Here is a 16,914-nt window from a genome sequence, read left to right as displayed (position 1 = left end):
TGTGGTTGTCTGCGTCTATAAATAAAGCATCATATGAAATCAATATGTTCTATTTTTATATTAGGGGCTAAATAGGGTGAAGGGTCAGTTAGGTGATGCAGTGGAGGGAGCAATAGGCCTAGAATCAGAAAGACCAGAATTTAAATCTGGCCTTAGACATTTACTAGCTCTGTGACCTTGGGAAAGTCATTTAACCCCATTTGTCTCAGTTTCTTCATTTGTAAAATGATCTGGAGAATGAAATGGCAAACTGCTCCAATATCTTTGCCAAGAACACCCCAAATGGAGTCAGGAAGAGTTGGACATGACTAAAATGACTGAACAACAACAACAAGTAGAGTGAGCTGGGTAAGATAAGGGACAGAACAGATTAACAATTCTTGATCTAACAGTTTCCATTTAGGAAAGGTACATATATTAGTATAAGCTATACAAGTGGTACAAAGCCTCACTGTGTATATAACAAAAACAACATCAGAACTTAATGTTTGGACTAAGATGCCAGAGTAACCAGTAAACTGCTGCAACTCTCCCATAGTCAGCTCCAATCAACCATAAAAGAGAGCCTCCAAACAAATCCTGGAACAGCAAAAACAGCAAAAAGACAGGGTGAAACAATCTTAGCCCAGGAAACTCGAAAGTTCATCAAGAAAGGCCCACCTCAGGTGAAAGGGGAGCACAGCCCAGGATGGGAAACAGAAAGCTCCTCTTCAACAAACCAACAGTAGATCTTGAACCCCAGTGTAGTGGAGCAGGCAAACACCAGCACCAGGACTCCCAACATGCCTTAGCATAACCAGGGGAACTAGCAGACTCCAGCTCTAAGAACCTCCGTGTGCTTCAGGTTTGCCCCAGGCAAACAGGCAACCTCCAGCTGCCAGGCCTCCATGTGCTTCAGCACAGCCTTTGGCAAACAGGTAGATGCCTTCCCAGTGGGTGTCTAAGCAAAAAGACAGCCATCAGCCAGTGCCAGCCCAGCCACACTTTAGTGTAGCCCCTGACAAACAGACAGTCTCCAGAGGGCTGACCCCAAATGCTTCAGTGTAGATCCTGGTTAATGCAGAAACCTCCCATCAGGCCTCAGCACACACCAGACACTACCACTAGGATCTCAGCTCAGCACCAGATAAGCTGCCAGACCCCTACAGCCAGCAGCAATGCCAGCCAAGCCCCACCTCACCTGAGCAGCAACACCAGACATGAGTGTCCCTGTGGGCTTCAGGGCAATCAGTGTTGCACCAGGTAAACAGCCAGGGCCTGTAGCACTAGCACAACAGGCCAAAGACAGCATTCCATCCACCTTGGAAACACAGCTCAAATTTAAAAGGAAAAAGGCCAAAAAAAGAAAGTGGGGAATGAACAGAGAAAAAAAAATAATCTGACCATAGAAAGTTATTTAGGTGACAGTGAAGACCAAGATCAAAAAACAAAACAAAACAAAACAAAACAAAAACAAACAAAAAAATAAAAACAACAGAAAACAAACAAAAAAAAAAACACAGAAGAGGAACATAATGTCAAAATACCTATGAGCAAAACCCCAAAGAAAAATGGAAAGTGGTCTCAAGCTCAGAAAGATCTCATGAAAGAGCTACCTCCCCATATAAGGGAGGTAGAAGAAAAATGGGTAAAAGAAATGAGAGTAATGCAAGAAAAGTGTGAAAAAAGAATTGACAGCCTGGAAAACTGATTAAAAAGTATAATTGGCCAAATGGAAAAGAAAAGTACAAAAGTTAATCAAAGAAAACAATACCTTAAAGGTTAGAATTGAGCAAGTGGAGGCTAATGACTCTATGAGCATTCATGAATCAACCAAACAAATTCAAAAGAATGAAAAAAATAGAAGAAAATGTAAAATACCTCATGGGAAAAAAAAAAACAACTGACCTGGAAAATAGATCTAGGAGAGATGATATCAAGGTCATTGGACTACTTAAAAGACAAAATCAAAAGGAGGACTTGGACAGCATCTTTAAGCAATCAGCAAGGAAGAATGTCCTGATGTCCTGGAACCAGAGTGCAAAATAGGCCTTGAACAAAACCACCAATCACCTCAGAAAAGAGATCCCAAAATGAAAACCCCAAGGAGCATTATAGCCAAATTTCAGAACTATCAGGTCAAGGGGGAAAATAGTACAAGTGGCCAGAAAGAAACAATTTAAATATTGAGGAGTCACAGTCAGGATCATACAGGATCTAGCAGCTGCAACATTAAAGGATCAAGGGTCATAGAACATGACATTCTGGAAGGAAAAGGAACTGGGATTACAACCAAGAATTGCTTTCCTGGAAAAATTAAGCATACTACATTGAGGGAAAAAACGATCATTCAATGAAATAGAAGGGTTTCAAGCTTTCATAAGGGGACCAGAAATAAACCAAAAATTTGACCCCTAATATCAAAACCCAAGGGAAGCATAAACAAGTGAAAAGAAAAAAGAAAAAAAAAACATCAGGAATTGAATAGAGCTAAACTGTTTACATCCCTATACAGGAAGGTGATACTTGTAACTCTTAAAAATTATATCACTAACAATACACATTAAAAGGAACATACATAAACAGAGGATGGGGTATAAGATGAATTTGAGAAAATGAAATAAAAATTAAGGGATAAGAAAGAGGAGTACAAAGGGTGCAGAAGGAAGGAAGAGGTAGATTGGGATAACTTATCTTACATGAAGAGGTGAGAAAGATCTATTACAATGAAGGGGAAGATGGGAGGGTGGGTGATGGGTATTTAACTCTCATCAGTATTGGCTCAAAGAAAGAATACTACATACAAACAGTTGAATATTGAAATCTCTCTTACCCAATAGAGAAGTAGGAGGGGAGGAGATTAAGTTGGGGGAGGGACAAATGACATGAGGGAGGACAGATCAGAAGAAGTGGTAGACAGAAGCAAAACATTGGTGAGGAGAAACGGGATGAAAAGAGAGAGAGGACAGATAATGGGGAAGAATAGGATGGAGGTAAATACGCAGGTAGTTATCATAAGTGTAAATGTGAATGGAATGAACTCTTCCACAAAACAGAAGCTAACACCTGGGTAGATTAAAAAAACAAACAAACAGAATCCTACAATATGTTGTTTGCAAGAAACACACTTGAAGCAGAGACACACAGAGTAAAGGTAAGGGGCTGGAGTGGAATCTATTATGCTTCAGCTGAAGTAAAAAATAAAAAGTAGGTGGAGTAATCCTGATCTTAGATGAAGTAAAAGCAAAAATAGACCTAATTAAAAGAGATAAGGAAGGAACCTAAATCTTGCTATAAAGTACCATAGACAATGAAGCAATGAAAGGAGAGTAAGGAATAGTCTACCTGTCAGGTCTATGGGGAAGGGATTGCCATATAAGACATAGAAAGCATTATGAAGTATAAAATATATCAGTTTGGTCATATTAAATTGAAAAGTTTTTGTACAGACAGAGCCAATACAACCAAGATTAGAAGGAAAGCAGAAAGCTGGGAAACAACCTTGACAATAAGTATCTCTGATAAAGGCCTCATTTCTCAAACATATAGAAAACTGAGTCAAATTTATGAGAATACAACCTATTCTCTAATTAATAAATTGACAAAGGATATGAACAGGCAGTTTTCAGATGAAGAAATCAAACCTATCTATAAGCATATAAAGAAGTGCTCCAAATCACTTTTGCTTAAAGAAATGCAAATTAAAACAACTGAAAAACCATCTCACACCAATCAGATTGGCTAATATGATAAAAAAAAGAAAGTGATAAATGTTGGAGAGGATGTGGAAAAATGGGGTACTAATCCATCGTTGGTGGAGTTGCGAACTGATCCAACCACTCTGCAGAGCAATTTGGAACTGTACCCAAAGGGCAATCAAACTATGCAAATCCTTTGATCCAGCAATAATACTACTAAGTTGGTATCCCAAAGAGATCATAAAAAAGGGAAAAGGACCTACAGGTGCAAAAATATTTATAGCAGCCCTTGTCATGATGGAAAATATTGGAAATTGAGGGGATGCCCATCAACTGGGGACTGAACAAGTTGTGGAATATGAATGTAATAGATTGTGCAGTAGGAAAGGATGAACAGGCAGATTTCAGAAGAAACTAGAAGGACTTCTACAAACTGATGCAAAGTGAAATGAGCAGAACCAGGAAAAAACATTGTACACAGTATCAGCAATATTGTGTGATGATCATTATAACTGTCTCAGCTCTTCTCATCAACACAATGATCCACAAATACACGACTCACAAAAGAAAATTCTATCCATATCCAGATAAAGAACTAACAGACTCAAAATGTAGATTGAAGCATTTTTTCATTTATTTTATTCTGTCTCATGGTTTTACTTCCTTTTGATCCATTTCTTCCACAACTGTGACAAATATGGAAATATGTTTTACTTGATACCATAGGTATAAACTGTATAGGACTGCCTATCACTTTCGGAAGATGGGAGGGGAAGAAGGGAGGAAGAAAAATTTGGAGCTCAAAATCTTATAAAAATGACAGTCAAATTTTTTCTTAATATGTAATTTGGGAAAAATAAAATGCAGCTTAAATAAAAAAAAAGAACTTAAAGTTTACTGAATATAGTATGGTCATACCCTACCTAATGTAAGTGAGTGGTTTCACAAAAACACAATTTAAGGCAAAACAATATAATAAGAGGTAGCTAACCCACAGGAACAATGTTTAAAATTGAAAAGTAAATAGATAGATTCTCAGAAGAATTGAAACCTTTGTGCCCAATGATGAGCTTGGATAACTTTTTTTTTAACATCTTTGCAGCTCAAGTGAGTGGCAGAGTAACACACTAGTGATTCAAGAATGTTGGAGACAGCATGGAATAGTGAATTGAGTAGTTGACTTGGTGTCAGGAATACCTGGATTCAAATTTTACCTTTAGCACTTACTATATATGTGACCATGGGCATATCTCTTAATTTCTAGGTGTATTAGTTTCCTCAACTTTAAAATAGGGGTAGAAGAAGAATGATGTTAGATTTGTTGGCTTTCCAGGTTCCTTCCAACTCTATGATCTTTTGTGATACTATGACCTTGGTTCAAGGCCTACATTGGATATTTATTAACTGTGTGAGCTGGGACAAGCCCCTTAAATCTTAGTTTCATCAGCTATAAAATAAAAATAATAGCACCTACCTCATAGGCATATATACATATAGAAGTATATAAATACAAATGTATATATCCATATGTGCACATACTCATACACACACACACATATGCAGCGGGGTGAGCCAGTGGATAGTGAGGAAGAGAAGCATCATTTATGTAGCTCCTAATATGTGTTAGGCTAAATATACACACACATGCAGCTGGGTGACCCAATGGAGAGCAAGGAAAAGAATAATCATTTATGTAGCTCCTAATATGTGTTAGGCACTGGGTTAAGTACTTTGTAATTATTATGTCATTTGATCCTCACAACAACCCTGGGAAGTAGGGATATATCATCTCTATTTTACAGATGAGGAAACTGGGGTACAGATTAAGTGACTTGCCCAGGTCTTATAGTAAGTCTGGAGTTGAACTCAGGTCTTCTGACTCCAAGTCCAGAATACATGATGCCTATGAAGCAGCTGGTGGTAAATGGATAGAGAACTGCACTTGGAGTCAAGAAGGTCTAAGTTCAAATATGCCTCAGACACTAGATTCACGAATACAGGCAAGGCATAAACTTTGTCTTCTTCAGTGTCCTCATCAGTTAAATAGGGATGATAAGAGCATCTGCCTCTCAGAGTTGTTGTGAGTATAAATTGACATAATATTTATAAAGCATTTTTCAAACCTTAAAGCACTATGAGTGCTAGGTATTATTATTGTCAACAACAATAATATATTCTGCATACCTTAGAGCAAGATAATGGCAAGTATCATTATGATTAGGTCCGATCATAATATGTCAATGAAGATACTGATGATATGTCAGGTTATGACTCATGATGTGACTATACATGTATTGTCTCATTTAAGACTAACAATAAATCTATGAAGTAGAGAATGTAAATGTCATCAGTGAGCCAACTAGGGGATGTAGTAGATAGAATATTGGACTTTGTAAGTCAGAATGGACTGAGTTTGAATAATGCCTCAGATACTTACTAGTTGTGTGACTAGGCAACACACTTAACATCTCACTCTACCACTATTTCTCTACATGTAAAATAAGAGATAATAACAGTAATACTTGAAAGGATCAGATGAAATAAGTGAAAATTACTTTGAAAATGTTAAAGTGCTATATATGTTAGCAACACATTAACTCTTTTATAAAAGTAGCACAATTCTTTGTACATGTTAAGTGCTTTAAAATACTATTGTTGATTAACTGATAAAAGAACTGAGTCAAAGAGCAGTTTAGTGACTTGTCTAAATTCAAAGCAATAACAAATGGATGGATAACTCAATATTTCCCAAACCCAGGTCCAAGTCCACTGAACTTTCCACTACAACACATTATGTCCCTAGGAACTAAACCTGAGAGAGGCATTCTTGTCAGCCAAAAGAATGTTGCACCAAGAAGAACCACTACTATTCATCAAACTAATTTAATTGATAGGAAATCCTTGGCAGGGCAATTATTAGCTAGTTTACATTGGTGGCTGCCCATAAAATCTAGTTAGTTCAGGAAATGGTGTCAGTTTTTGAGAAGGTGCACATTTTTCTCAGGTCATTATAAAAGCTAAATAGCAATAACAATATAGCAAAAGGAAAATTGGAGCTGATAAAATTTCCTCTTAAATTAAGGTATAAAAAAATTTGCACTTAATCCCAATTGCCTCAGTAAAATAAAATAAAAATAAGAATAAAAATAAAAAAAGGGGGCAGCTAGGTGGCACAGTGGATAAAGCACCAGCCCTGAAGTCAGGAGGACCTGAGTTCAAATCCGGCCTCAGACCAAACACTTGACACGTACCAGCTGTGTGACCTTGGCCAAGTCACTTAATCCCTATTGCCTCACTAAAAAAAAAAATTATGTCCAGTGTAGCAATGATGGTACAGTAGAGAGAAATGGGTCTTGAAGTCAGATAATGCGATTTGGAGTTTGGCCTGTCATTTACAATTTTTTCATGGGCATTTAACTTCTTTTAGCCTCAGATTTTCATCTGAAAAATAAGAATACCAATGATAATAATAACATTTAATCTGAGAAATAATGTATGCTTGTGACTCTAACTTTGAATTCAGGAAGACCTCAGTTCAAGCCTTGCCTCTGGCAAATAATAGGTATCTGATGATAGGCAAGTCAGGTAGTTTCTCAGTAAAACAGGGAATGCACTAAGATTTTAAGTTTGAGACAATTGCATTCCTGGAAGATAATTTGACAGTGACAGCTCCCAAAGGCAGTGAAATCAGAAATGCGAACTAAAACAAAACAAAATAACCATAGTGAACATATAAATATATACTATGTGCCTTACCAAAAATATTTGTCATAAACTTGGCCTGACTCAGATTATTCCCATGATAGTCTAGGTTCAAAATTAAAATAAAATGATGCACTCATTGTCCATCAAATAGTTTGTTTACTTTAACACAATTTTCTTAGCTGTGGCAGAGGAAAGACGTGCAAAGCAGGGAAGGGATGTTGAGGAGAAAGCATTGATTCCCAGTATTGTGTCATATTTGTGTTTGCCAAATGAAAACAGTGTTACTCATGTTGCTGATCTTCGTTAGCAAGCCTGAGGGAAGAGCTTTAGCCACTCATTTCCTGACTGTTTTCTACTTTGGTACAAAGAAATCTTCCTGAAAGGCCCAAACCTGTGCCAATTAAAGGATGAGATTTTCAGTTTCAACACCTTTAAAGGAAATACTAGACTAACTTGAAGTGGTTATGAGTTGGGGTTGTCTTTACATATAAGATTTTTCTCACACCACATTATTATCATGATTCCCAGTATAAATGGAAGCTATTATACATATGAGAATACCACCTCAGGAATGGCATTTTAACTTAGTTTTATTCTTGTGCTCTTTCTCTCTTCCTTTCATATGCATAAGAAAACAAAAGAATTTGATCATGAGAACCTGTAGGTAGCCCAAAATTCTGGCAATTTCCTGGAAGACTGAGACGTAAATAAGAAATTCTTTATGTATTTTGTGTCATTTACATGTTTGACATTTGGGGAAAGCCTATGGACTCCTCAGAATAAGGTTTTTAAATACATAAAATTAAATATATGTATATATGATTGCAAAAGAAAGCGATTGTTTTGATACGTGTGCATGTACATACACACACACACATATGCACAAATATAATCTATCAAGTTCATAGACTCCAGATTAAGATCCCCTGAGTTAAATGGAGGCTGACTGAAAAAGCAAATTCACATTTGGAAATCATGTTCATGTAGCAAGTTCTGAGTGTACATTAGACAGAGACTCTTGAAAGAGACAGACACCTTAGTGAAGATGATATTTTATTTTTTCTGCATTGGTCTGTACTTGTAACTTTACCAGAAACTCTAAAGAAGAAATTCCTCTTCCAATGCAGTCAGACAACTTTATTATTATTTTTGTTATTAAAGAATTACCTGAAGCATGGTAGTGGCATTGAGGAAGCACTCAGTCAAGCTATCTCAACATTCCCATCCAAACAATTTTAAAATAAGGCTTCAAATCAAATTCTAGAGTGGCAGAGCCACCAAAAGGTCAGGGTGAGGTATTTTTTTTTTCATGCAAAAACAACTTAGGAGATTGGAAGGCCAGATTTGTGACATGGGAGTGGACACTGGCCAAGAGCCTAGGTGTATGCAACTTAAGTAGTAGGACTTGGTTGTGGTGACAGTCCCATCGTGAACTTGAGGAACTCTCAGGTCAGATAATGGTCAGAAATACTTGTCAAACAGTCAGAAAGAGATTACAGAGGACTCGTATTAGCACTGGACACAGGCTAGATACTAATTGGCTGCTTCTTTGTCTTCACCCTATTCTGGGTTATAGTTCAATTGTAGAGAGGAACAATTTTGGTCAAGAGTAAGCAGGTGTCTTGAGGAGCAGTATCAACCTCAATCCCAAGGGATCAGAGACCCTTACTGGGTATGAATCAGAGACCTATATTGAATTAATTTTTATACTATTTTGCTCTGAAAATGTGTATTTAATATTTCTACCTTTTCTACATTTGGTTGTGAAGTATTTATGCACTAGTGCATGGATAATTTTTGTGAAAAATATGTATACCAGGGAAAAATGTATACTTATGATATATACTATGATGAATAAATTTCTAAAACATTGTTCATCTTCTTAAATTGTTCTTATTCATTTTCTGGTTAGAATTATCTAGCTCTGAGAGGGGAAAGTTGAGATCCCCCACTACTATAGTTTTACTATCTATTTCCCTCTACATTACAATTAACCTTTCCTTTAAGAATTTGGAAGCTATGCCATTTGTTGCATATATGTTTAATATTGATATTACTCCATTGTCTGTGGTTCCATTTTTTTTCATTTTTACTTTATTTTTCATTTTTAACATTCACTTCCACAAGATTTTGAGCTGCATGCAGGGACCCCTTCCCCTAATCTGTCCTCCCTTCTCTTATCCCCTTCCTCTTCTATTTTAATGTAGGGCAGGATCGACTTTTTATACCTCATTGCCTGTATATCTTATTTCCCAATTGCACGTGAAAACAATTTTTAACATTTGTTTTTAAAAGTTTGGGTTCCAAATTTTCTCCCTTCCTCCTTGCCCATCCACCTTCATTGAGAAAGCAAGCGATCCAATACAGGTTATACATGTGTAGCCATGCAAAACACTTCCATAGTAGTCATTTTGTGAAAAACTACATATATTTCCCTTCATCCTATCCCACCCTCCATTTCTTCTATTCTCTCTTTTAACCCTGTCCCTCCTCAGAAGAGTTTCCTTCTAATTATTCCTCCCTCAATCTGCCCTCCCTTCCACCATTTCCCTGTTTTCTTATCCCTTCCCCCCTATTTTCCTGTAGAGTAAGATATATGTCCATATGCAATTGAGTGTGTACGTTATTCCCTCTTTAAGCCAAATCCAAAGAGAATAAGATTCACTCATTCCCTCTCACCTTCCCCTATTTCCCCTGCACTGTAAAAGTCTTTTCTTGTCTGTTTTATGTGAGATAATTTACCCCATTCTACCTCTTCCTTTCTCTTTTTCCCAGTATAATTCTCTCTCCTTAATTTTATTTTTAGATTTCACCCCTTCATCTTCAACTCACTCTGTGCTCTCTATCTATCCATCTATCTATTTATGCATATAATTTTTCCCTCCAGCTATCCTAATGCTGACAAAGGTCTCATGAGTTACAAATATCATATTTCCATTTAGGAATGTAATCAGTTCAACTTTAATAAGTCCCTTATGATTTCTCTTTCCTGTTTACCTTTTCATGCTTCTCTTGAGTCTTGTATCTGAAAGTCAAATTTTCTATTCAGCTCTGGTCTTTTCATGAAGAATGCTTGAAAGTTCATTATTTCATTGAATGTTCATTTCTCTCCCTGAAGAATTATACTCAGTTTTGCTGGGTAGGTGATTTTTGGCTGTAATCCTATCTCTTTGACCTCTGGAATATTATGTTCCGAACCCTGTGGTCCCTTAATGTAGCAGTTGCTAAATCTTGTGTTATCCTGATTGTATTTCCACAATACTTGAATTATTTCTTTCTGGATGCTTGCAATATTTTCTCCTTGACCTGGGAACTCTGGAATGTGGCTACAATGTTCCTAGTTTTTCTTTGGGGATCTCTTTCAGGAGGTGATCAGTATATTCTTTCCATTTGTATTTTACCCTCTGGTTCTAGAATATCAGGGCAGTTTTCCTTGGTAATTTCTTGAAAGATGATGTCTAGACTCTTTTTTTGATCATGGCTTCAGGTAGTCCAATAATTTTAAAATTATCTCTCCTGAATCTATTTTCCAGGTCGGTTGTTTTTCCGATGAGATATTTCACTTCACCTTCTATTTTGTCATTCTTTAGGTTTTGTTTAGGTTTTTGTTTCTCATATAGTCACTCCATTTGCTCCATTTTAATTTTTAAGGAAATGTTTTCTTGAGTGAGCTTTTGGACTTCCTTTTCCATCTGGTCAATTCTGCTTTGTAAAGCATTTTTCTCCTTATTGGCTTTTTTGACCTCTGTTCCATTTAGGTTAGGCTGTTTTTAAGGTGTTATTTTCTTCAGTATTTTTTGGGGGTCTTCTTTAGCATGCTATTGACTTGTTTTCCATGATTTTCTTGCATCACTCTTCTTTCTCTTCCCAGTTTTTCTTCTACTACTTTTACTTGCTTCTCAAAATCCTTTTTGAGCTCTTCCACGGCCTGGGAGTGATTCATATTTTTCTTGGAGGCTTTGGATGTAGGAGCTTTTGCTTTGCTATCTTCTTGAGGTTATATGTTTTGATCTTTGTCACCGAAGTAAGATTCTATGGTCTGAATATTTTTGCACAGCTTGCTCATGATCCCAGTCAATTATTTGACTTTCAAACTCTTAAAGTAAGGGTCTGCTTCCTGTTAAGGTAGGGGTCTGCTTCCAGTGTGGAGGACATACTGTCTGGGGCAGCTAGGTGGTACAGTGGATAGAGCACTGGCTGTTAAGTCAGGAGGACCTGAGTTCAAATCCGGCCTCAGACCAAACACTTGATACTTATTAGCTGTGTGACCCTGAGCAAATCACTTAACTCCATTTGCCTAAAAAGAAAAAAAAAAGAATGTACTGTCTCAGTCTTCTAGGGTCTTATGTGGCTGTTTTCAGAAATACTTCTAGGGACCTATACTTTTTCCATTCTTCCAAAGTGGTAAGATCAAGGGCAAGGTGTTTATTCCTTTCCTGGCCTGTGCTCTGGTCTATGAGTGACCACAAGCACTCTTTTCTGCCTTAGAACTGTGGGGAGAATTTCCTGTCCACCACCACTGGAAGTTCTACCACACCAGCACTCCTCCTCACCCCAGGACTGCCACTTAGGACTGTGACCCAGATCCAAACATGGGCAAAGCAAGAGAATTCTGCCTCAGCACCAGCAGAGATCTCTGAAATCTCCCTCTGATCAGCCATTCAATTGCCCCTCTATCTGTGGGCCAAGCACTCCAGAAGCAGCTGCCACCCTTGTGCTGTACCAGGACTGGGGCCTGACCAAGCTTCTCTCTCACTAAGTTCAGACAGATCTTTCCTATTGACCTTCTAAGTTGTCTTTGATGTTTGTTGTTTGAGAAGTCTGGAAACCACCACAGTTTCCCTTGATTCAATCCCCTGAGGAATACTCCAGGTTGGTGGAGGCCTGGTCTTTCCTTGTGCAGTCCACGCTGAACTGCATTCTTCTCCCAGCCAAGAGCAACAGATATTTTCCATCAACCATCCGGGTTGTCTTGGGCTTTACATTTATTTCGCTCTGGTTTTTTGTGGGTTCTGTTGCTCCAGAATTTGTTTAGAGCTGTTTTTTACAGGTACTTGGAGGAGTTTGGGGGAGAGTTCAAGCAAGTCACTGCTTGTACTTCACAATCTTGGCTCTGCCCCTCCGCTCCCACCATGTCTTTTAGAAGATGTAGTTTGCCATTCATCTCTTTTAATTATTTTTTCTTGTTTTCCTTTTTTCTCCCTATTTTTCTTTTTCATTGTCTGGGATCATGATTACTACACTGCTTTTTTTTTTTTTTAAATTTCAGCTGAAGCATAATAGATTCTTCTCGAGTTCCTTATTTTAACTTTGTGTGTCTCTCTGTTTCAAGTGTGTTTCTTGTAAATAACATATTGTTGGATTCCAGTTTTTCATTCCTTCTGCTACCAGATCTTGTTTTAGGGGTGAATTAATTTCATTTACTTTCACAGTTATGATTACTAACTGGGTATTTTCTTCCATCCTATTTTTTTTTCTGATGATCCTTCTATCTCTGTCTCTCTCTCTGTCTCTCTTTGTCTCTCTGTCTGTCTCTCTTTCTCTGTCTCTCTCTCTTTATCCTGGTACTTCACTAAAGTCTGTTTTGGGTCTAAATAGCATCTTCCTTTATCTGCCCTCCCTTTTATCTCCCCCCACCCTCTCTTACTCCCTTTCTCTTTTACTCCCCTATTTGGTTCCCCTCTTTTGTCCCTCATTTAATGAAATTTAAGAGAATGAAAACCATGAGACAACCTACCAAAATTTGTAAGATGCAGACAAAGCAGAATATAGGAAAAAATTTATATCTCTAAATGTGTGCTTCAATAAAATAAAGTGCAGATTAATAAATTGAGCATGCAACCTTAAAAATTAAAAAAAGAATAAATATAAAATCCTAAATAAAACATCAAAGTGGAAATCCTAAAAAAAATCAGAGAAATTAATAAATCTCAAAGTAAAAAATAATTCTGAAGTAATAAATAAAACTAAGAGCACAACCAATGAATATGAAATTATGGAAATTATTAGGAATTATTTTGTCCAATTACAAATCATTAAAACTTGGCTGAATATATACAAATAAGTAAACTGACCAGTTTAACAGAAAAGGAAATATAATACTTAAATAAACTTATTTAGAAAAGGAAATTGAACAAATTATCAATAAGCACCCTGGGAAAAATCCACAGAAACAGATGGATTTACAAATGAATTTTACCAAACATTTACAAAAGAGTTAATTTTAATACTATATAAAAAATGGGCAAAGACGGAGTCCTACAATATAAAGAAACAGACAAAGAAATAGTCCTACCAAATTATTTTTTATGATGTAAAAAATGTTTTGATACCTAAACTAGAGAGAGTAACAACAGAAAAAGAAAATTATAGACCAATTTCCCTAATGAATATCGATGCAAAAAAATAAATAAAATACTATCACTATGATTGGGTGGGATTTATATCAGGAATTCAGGGCTCATTCAATGTCAGGGAACCTATCAGATTAATTGACTATATCAGTAACAAAAAAACAGCACAAATCATATGATTATTTCAATTGCTACAAAAAAGTTCTTGACAAAATACAACACACATTTCAATTAAAAACCCTGGAAAACATAGTAATCAATGGAGTGATTCTTTTTTTAATTTTTTAAATTTTTTTTATTTTTAACATGTGTTTTTAAAACTTTGGGTTACAAATTTTCTCCCTTCCTCCCTCCCCACTCACCCTCATTGAAAAGGCAATCATCTCAATATAGTTTATAGATGTGTAATCATGCAAAACACTTCCATAGCAGCCCTGTTGTGAAAAATTAAGTATATTTACCTTTATCCTATCTTACCCCCCATTTATTCTATTCTCTCTTTTGACCCTGTCTTACCTCAGAAATGTTTGCTTTTGGTTATCCCCTCCCCCAATCTGCCCTCCCCTCTATCAATCCCTTGCTCTCCTGTCTCTTTCCCCTCTTATTTTCCTGTAGGGTAAGATAGATTTCCATACCTCACTGTGTATGTTGTTCCCTCTTTAAACCAAATCCTATGAGAATAAAATTCATGCATTCTCTCTCACCTTCCCCCATTTCCCCTCCACTGTAAAAGCCTTTTATTGTCTGTTTCAAGTGAGATATTTTACCTCATTCTACTTCTCCCTTTCTCCTTCTCCCAGTATAACCCTCTCTCACCCCTTAATTTTATTTCCAGATATCACCCCTTTATCTTCAACTCATCCTGTGCCCTCTATCTATCTATCTATACATACATATAATTTTTTTCCATCTCACTACCCTAATACTGACAAAGGACTCAAGAGTTACAAATATCTTTCCCTGCAGGAATGTAAACAGTTCAACCTTAATAAGTCTCTTATGATTTCTCTTTCCTGTTTACCTCTTCCATGTTTCACTTGAGTCTTGTATTTGAAGGTCACATTTTCTATTCAGCTCTGGTCTTTTCCACAGGAATGCTTGAAAGTCCCCTATTTCATTGAATGACCATCTTTTGCCCTGAAGGATTTTACTCAGTTTTTCTGGGTAGGTGATTCTAGGTTGTAGTACTAACTCATTTGCCCTCTGGAACATCATACTCCATGCCCTCCGGGCCCTTAATGTAGAAGCTGCTAAATCTTGTGTTATCCTGATTGTGTTTCCACAATACTTGAATTGTTTCCTTCTGGCTGCTTGCAATATCTTCTCCTTGATCTGGGAATTCTGGAATTTGGCTACAACATTGCTAGGAGTTTTCCTTTGGGGATCTCTTTCAGGAGGTGATTGGTGGATTCTTTCAATTTCTATTTTGCCTTCTTGTTCTAAAACATCAGGGCAGTTTTCCTTGATAATTTCTTGAAAGATGATGTTTAGACTCTTTTTTTGATCATGGCTTTCAGATAGTCCAATAATTTTTAAGTTCTCTCTCCTGGATCTCTTTTCCGGGTCAGTTGTTCTTCCAATGAGATATTTCACATTCTCTTCTATTTTTTCATTCCTTTGGATTAGTGTTACAGTTCCTTGATTTCTCAAATTGTCACTAGCTTCCAATTTCTCCATTCTAATTTTTAAGGAAGTATTTTCTTCAGTAAGCTTTTGGACTTCCTTTTCCCTTTGGCCAATTTTGCTTTTTAGGGCATTCTCCTCCTTGGCTTTTTGGACCTCTTTTGCCATCTGGGTTAGGCTATTTTTTTAAGGTGTTATTTTCTTTAGTATTTTTTTGGGTCTCCTTTAGCATCACTCTCAGTTTTTCCTCTACTTCTCTTACTTGCTTCTCAGAATCCTTTTTGAGCTCTTCCATGGCCTGGGACCAATTCATATTTTTCTTGGAGGCTTTGGAAGTAGGAGCTTTGATTTTATTGTCTTCTTCTGGTTGTATGTTTTGATCTTCTTTGTCATCAAAGTAAGATGATATAGTATGACTCTTTTTGAGCTGCTTGCTCATGATCTCAGTCAATTACTGGAGTTATAAACTCTTTGTTAAGGTAGGAGTCTGTTTCCAATGTGGAGAACATATTGTCCCAAGCTTCAGGGGTTTTGTTTTCAGAGATACTTCTAGAGACCTGTAAATTTTCAGTTCTTCCAAGGTGCTATGATCAAAGGCAAGGTGTTTACTCCTTTCCTGGCCTGTGTTCTGGTCTATGAGCACTCTTTTCTGTCTTGGAACTGTGAGGAGGGTTTCCTCTCCACAGCCACTACAAGCTCCACCATGTCAGCACTCCTCCCCACCCTAGGACTGCCACTCAGAACTGTGACCCAGATCCAAGTATGGGCAAAGCAAGAGAATCCTGTACCAGAAGAGAGATCCCTACAATCCCCCTCTAATCAGCCCCTCGATTCCCCTTCAGTCTGTGGGCCAGAAGCTCAGGGGGCAGCTGCCGCCCCAGAACCACACTAGGGGAATGGGGCTGGAACCCCACTGTCTTTCTCTCTCAGCACTGCAGAAACAGACTTTTCCCACAAACCTTCTAAGTTGTCTTTGGTGTTCATGGGTTGAGAAGTCTGGAAACCACCACAGCTGCCTGTGATTCAGTCCTCTGAGGCCTGCTCCAGTGTCACTGCGGCCTGCGCACCCATGCCAAACTGTGCTCCTCTCCCCACCCGGCATAATATGCCCTTCTGATCAACCATCCAGGCTGCCTTTGTCTGGAAATTTGTTTCACTCTGCCTTTTTGTGGGTTCTGATGCTTTAGAATTTGTTTAGAGCCATTTTTATAGGTATTTGGAGCGGTTTCGGGGAGAGCTCAAGCAAGTCACTGCTTTTACTCCACCATCTTGACTCCACCCCCCTGGAGTAATTCTTAAAATGAAAAATAGTATCTATATGAAATCAAGAGCAAACATTACCTGTAATAGGATAAATTTGAAAGAGCCAATAAAATTAGGGATGAAGCAAGGATGTCTATTATTATCACTATTATTCAATATTTGATTATAAATGATAACTATAGCAATAAGATAAGAAAGAAATTGAAGAAATAAAAGTAGGAAATGAGGAAAAAACTTCCATTCTTTGCAGATGATATGGTGATATAGAGAAAACTACACAATCAACTAAAAAT

General features: G+C 37.3%; 1 pseudogene; it reads left to right on the top strand.

Moving 5' to 3' along the window:
- The first annotated feature begins 1,057 nt into the window (after nt 1–1,057).
- The window catches only part of LOC114025462, a 50,406-nt pseudogene continuing 34,549 nt past the window's right edge, over nt 1,058–16,914 (top strand).

This window comes from Vombatus ursinus, unplaced genomic scaffold (genome assembly GCF_900497805.2).
Source record: "Vombatus ursinus unplaced genomic scaffold, bare-nosed wombat genome assembly UNPS02014830.1, whole genome shotgun sequence".
Classification (NCBI taxonomy): Eukaryota; Metazoa; Chordata; class Mammalia; order Diprotodontia; family Vombatidae; genus Vombatus; species Vombatus ursinus.
Note: the sequence above shows the minus strand (reverse complement) of the source record. Positions and strands in the feature narration are given on the sequence as shown.